Consider the following 6,000-nt stretch of genomic DNA (forward strand, 5'->3'; position numbering starts at 1 on the left):
GGATAAAGGCTCAAAATAACTAAGACAACGGGATTAATTTATTTACAACTTTTGGAATCCATTCTAAAAACTTTGCCCCAATTTCTAAAACAAGGGAATTTGAATATTTTTTTTTCTTTTTGAGATGGAATTTCTAAGAAAGACTGCCCCACTCTCGACTTCATGGGATTATAAAATATTTTATTTTGTGCGACCGAGCCGTAAGGCTGCCTATGTATCTTGTGGTGACAAGAATCAGGTCGAACGTAGTTCAAAGACTACCTTTTGTTACTATTTTCCTTTTGTTTTTCTTGTTTTCTCTTTTGTTTCTTCTTTTTTTTTCCTTCTATTTTTTCTTTATCTCTATTTTTCTCTCTTCTTTTTTTTTTGAATTTTTCTTTTGGAATGAACTTTCTAAAATAAACCTGTGGGGTCATGAACTTTTTTTTTCTTCGTATGACTCTAACTTGATTCCAAAAGAGGGGAGGACAAAGAAATCAGTACAGGCTCAAAAGGGTATCAAATGGTATAAGTGTTTGTGTAGCTGAAAGAGAGCCTCCCAATCCCTAAAAATGCCAAGTACAACACATGCAACTCGAAAATGAAAAAGGAAGAGCACACACAATATTTCTTTTACAGCTTCGGCATTGATATCACTGATATGCTTTCCACTTTTCTTTAGTGCCTTGTCAAGTACAGAACCCTCGTTGGGTGATTCCCTCTTCACAATGGATATCCTCCGTCTGTTCGGAACAAACTCTCTTGACTTTATCTTGTAAATTGGGGTGCACTTGAACTCAAAACTGCTCGCTTCAAATTGTTTGGGATGCACTCTCCTTTAACAAATCCTTATCATCTTATTAACTTTCCAAATTATCTTCCCCAGTCTCACATAGTTCGGGCTTTAAGTGATCTCAAAATCCCTTTACTTATTTCTCTCAAATGTCCCTATCACCTTCAGAATTGTTTCATTGCTTTATGATTAAACTAACTTTCAAGACCAGGCCTAGAATTTTGCGAGCATGTCATGTCATTAGAGCCAGCATGAAAAGAACTATAAAAGGAGAAGAGATCTAAACAAAAAATGACTAGAATAACAGAAGACATGAATTTGCATTAGACAGACGACGAAAGGGTTTGAACAACAAAACAAGCAAAATAAACTAGGGTTACAACCCTGGAACAAACCTAGACAAAAACGAGTTACTACGACTAAACGATCTAGGCAAAATAAAAGGATAGAAGGGTTTGAGTCACAAGACAATATCCTGATTACAACCCTAAAATAACCCGGACAACAGAAATGACAATAAAATAAACCACCAAGACTCCCTTGGCTAGCCAAGAAAGGAGCGTCTTTCCAATTACCAAGCTCGACATATTAGCCACCGAGTTCCACATCAATATTACCAATACCATTACAAATTTCAATCATATTGACCTCAGCAAATAACTTTTGGGTCCCTTTTGCCAACTAGTTCTTAAGATCAACTTTTGGAACTAAGATTGATGGCGCTAGAAACTTTGCGACAAGTGGCCCTCCAATAAGCTCAGAAGAGTTCATATATTCATTTTCAACACAAATTATGCCCACCATATGCGTCTCATTATGAACATGCAATGAACTTTGGCTAGTATCCGCTGCATCTGGATTTTGCACGGTGATGTCACCTGCATCAATAAGCTTTTGGATTGCTCTTTTCAGATGCCAACACTTTTCTATTTTGTGCCCCAGGGCATTTGAGCAATATGCGCACCTCTGAGAATAATCCAAATTCTCTGGAAGGGGGTTCAGCATTTTTATCTGAATCGGCTTCACCAAGCCCAATTACCTCAATCTTTGGACCAAACTAGCATATGATTCTCCAATAGGAGTGAAAGAATTTTCTCTTTGTTGTTGCCTTTTCATTTTGTACTCCAGCCTCGGTTGGAACCTCTTGCGGGTAGGTGGTTGACATGCTTGAGGAGGCAAGTAAGATATTTGTGGAGGTGGTGCAGGCTATTGTGGGTCTCGTGGGTGTGAAACATATGGCGGTGCATTGTGGATAGAGTACTGGAAAGGTGAGGTATGACCTTGGGGATTTTGTGGAGGAAAGTAGCGTTGGGAATGATTATCTGCAGTACGAGGATATTCATGCGGTCGGTATTGAGGCTGAAAGTGTTTAGCAGGAATGCCCACTGGATCCTGTCATTGGTGGGACTTAGCAACATCTTTTCTATCAATGGGAGGACTGTCCCGAGCAACTTGTTCGTTCCATCTGAACCAAAATTCCCTAAAACTTTCCTTGGGTTTCTTTTCCATCTAAGATAGGGAGGAGCAGTCTGGGACAATGTCTATATTGTACTAAAAGTGTCGCACAAAATCTTGAGCCATGTCATCCCATGTATGCCACTTACCGACATCTTGACGAGTATGCCATTCCAAAGCTGCCCCAGTCAGGCTCTCACTGAAATACGCCATCAGCAACTCATCTTTCTCGCTAACACTTCTCATTTCACTGCAATAACGCCTCAGATGGGCTACTGGATCTCCATGCCCATCATAAAAATTAAACTTTGGCATCTTAAACCCTTTCAGCTTTCTGGATATCTCATCTCGCTTCACTGTCTTAGCAGGCTTTGCAGTCTCACCGGGAGGCTCAAAATGAGGAGCGTAAGAGTATGGACCCGAGACCTTGAAAATTGGTTCTGGAGTATAGTGTTGGGCATCGGGGATTTTGAACACAGTCTCGCTAGAGGATCGAGGAAAGGTAGCAAGTGGATGAGCTAAAAAACATGAGTGGTTAAACGAGCGGGATATGAGGTGGTTCTGGGGGGTGGAGTGTGAAAAGGTTGTGGGGAGATATCCTGGACTTGTGACAGTGGTGGAATGGTGACAAGACTTTCAGTGTAGTTAATGGGAACTGATGGTGGAGGACGCCCACTAATCCAGGCTTGGTATATTTTGGCCATCTGTCCTTTCAACCTTAAGACCTCTTCTTTCAACTCAGATTCTGATTCAAGAATTCCCTTAGACGGATCAATAACCCCTGTGTCCCAGTCTTTGCTAGTCATGGCTACCTTACTCTTTGACCTTGTGTTGTATGGATGAGTTACTTAAAAACCACAAAGCAACCACCCTTCTGCTCAATGAAGATAACAAAAGGAAAAAAAATAGGGACATCCTGTTAGCATTAGGGCATTTAACAGCTAAAAATATCACATTGCGTGCAATGCAACTAGCAACAATTAACGGTTCTAGAATGACTTCTAGGGTCACAAGGTCACTTGGCATCATCCCAGTTTTGTTCATTTCGATCTTCTCTTCTCTTTCTTTTATAGCACTTCTTGGCTTGCTCATTTTCCTTCCCTCTTTTATTTTTCTAATTATCACTCTTTTCTTTCCTCTCATTTCTCACATCTCATAATTTCATCTCTTTATTTTTTTCCTTTTCTTTTAATTTTAAAAATAATTCGATCGAACCCTATGTAGGTTGCCTATGTATCATGACGCCGCATGAATAAGATCTTTGCGTTGTTTGGGAAAAGTAATGGATAAATTAAACTAAAAAAATAAAAATCTTTTTGGATTATTCGTTACAAATTTTTTTTATTTTCAAATACAAAACAGGAAATATGATAACGAGGGACTCAGCTCAACTATACTATGACAAACTCCGACACTAACTAAAAGAATCATTACTACTGGACATGACTATAAAGTACAAGACAACATAGAAGAAAAAAGACTCAAAACATAAAAAATCTCCTTAAGCAACTCCTGGATGCAACGGTCCTGACCAGATGGTCCTGGGGTGTCAGTCATGCTCAAACTCCGGTAAGTAGATCCACACCTGTATAAGAAAACTAAAACCAAATAGAGTTAAGAATTTAGAACACTATGTGAGACAATAACACTCCCTATGGTGTTAGCTTCAAGGTTTCACGTATTAATTTTGATGATAACAAACCAAAATAACTATTAATCAAAGAGCATTTACTTGTGGTAATCTTATTCTTGTACAGGAAAGAAATTGCTGGTGAAGATCCAAACAAATAGGGGAAAGAGAATATCATGTGAAGAATTCATCAAGGAAGATTATTTTCAGAGATTAATCTAGAAGGAATAATATTTGAAAGTAAAATTTCAAATATTGAATGGCTTACTACAATATCAGAAGAAAAATCTATGGAACTTATGGATGGAAAGCTCTTCAAAGGAAAGTTGCTAAAATCATGGAGAAGATCTATTATTTTATGGATGGAATATACTATATGGAAAAGATACTACAAGACCAAGGAAGAATATATTTTCTATGGAAAGAAAATATATTATGGATGTAGTACAATTTATATTATGGAAAGATATTATTTTCCAAGATCAAGAAAGGAATATTTTCAATATAATGGGAGAAGAATATATTTTCTATGGAAAGAAAATATATTATGGGTATAGTAAAATCTATCTTATGGAAAGAGATTATTTTTCAAGACCTACTAAAAGAACCTTGTGAATTATGGAAGAATGCTCCCTAAAGTTTTGGACAAGATCTACTACGTATGGAATATTCTTACTACAATATTATAGTAAGAAATTATATCTCCAAGATCAAAGGCAGAGAATCACCAAGCTCTTTCAAGGAAGAAAGATTTAGTATATACTGGTGCATTTATTGACAACACTTCAAATGGGAAGATCTCATTTTATGGATACACAATAATATTGGCTACTTCACAAGGAAAGAAATCAAATGAGCTTAAGGCATGGAGTCCAGAATATCAGCAAATTGGTAATATATTTGAGTCCATCAACAAGACACTTCATCAGGAAGTCACGTTGGTATCTACTCAATCAAAGGAGAAAATATTCTGATTGAATAAATCAAGGGATCAGCAAGATCAAGCCCAACGTCAGAAGCCATTGAAGTCTATAAAAACGAGAGCCTAGGAAAGAAGAAGATACGCAACTTCTATACAATTGTCTATCTACTACAAGTTCTTTATTCTACTCTTAACAAGCATTGTAATTTACTTTAGTAGATTTACTGTGTACACAAAAGAGAGAAGAGAGATAGAAAAATTGGAAAGGCAGTGTGTTCGGAGAGGTTGTGTCATTGTTCGTTTCTTTGGTGAGCGAGTGAAAACCAAAGGGTCGTTGTTGGTGAGCGAGTGAAAACCAACCCTGTAAACGTTGGTGGTGAACGTTGAAAATCACACAAGTTGTACTCAACACAAATTACAAAGAGCTCAAGAGATAACATCCTTGCAACCCAAGGAGACTGGATTAAGATACCACATTGGTTCCGAACCAGTATAAAATTCCTGGAGTCATTTACTTTATCGCTCTTATATTATATTTTGTTCCTTTACTGTTTTATTGTGATTAACACTTGTTTAAATCAAAAGGACTAACAGTTCTGTGCAGGCTGTCTCCGTATAAGTCGACTAGGTCTGAAGAGCAGTCGACTAGAAATTTAAAAAGGCTACAATTCACCCCCCCCCCCCCCCCCCCCTTGTACTTTCAATTTGGTATCAGAGCAGGTCTCACATCTTTTTTTTTTTGCTTAACAGCAAGTGAGAAAAGATCCATGGCAGGTCATCAAGTTATTGGAACCGTACTTCAAGAGGGATACTCAACAAGAAGGCCACCGTACTTCAATAGTCAATACTATAGCCATTGGAAAGAAAGAATGAGGATTTATGTTCAATCAATAGATTATCGAGCCTGGTTAGTTATTCAGAATGGACCAAGACCTATTCCGAACAACAATGATGGAAAGAAGCTTGTAAACTGGGAATCCATATTTTGACTACACAAAAGAACAGTTGGATATTATGCAAACAAATGCTAGAGCAATCAACATGCTCTATTGTGCAATTAGTGAAGAAGAATATAAGAGAATATCCACCTGTGAGACTGCTAAAGATATATGGGACAGATTGGAAAATATCCACGGGGACGTCAACAAAGTTAAGGAAATTGAATCCATGTCAACTCTTGAAGTATCCGAAAATGGTGAATATCGAGAAGACTTGGCCGTG

Source organism: Nicotiana attenuata, chromosome 6 (assembly GCF_001879085.1).
Source record: "Nicotiana attenuata strain UT chromosome 6, NIATTr2, whole genome shotgun sequence".
Classification (NCBI taxonomy): domain Eukaryota; kingdom Viridiplantae; phylum Streptophyta; class Magnoliopsida; order Solanales; family Solanaceae; genus Nicotiana; species Nicotiana attenuata.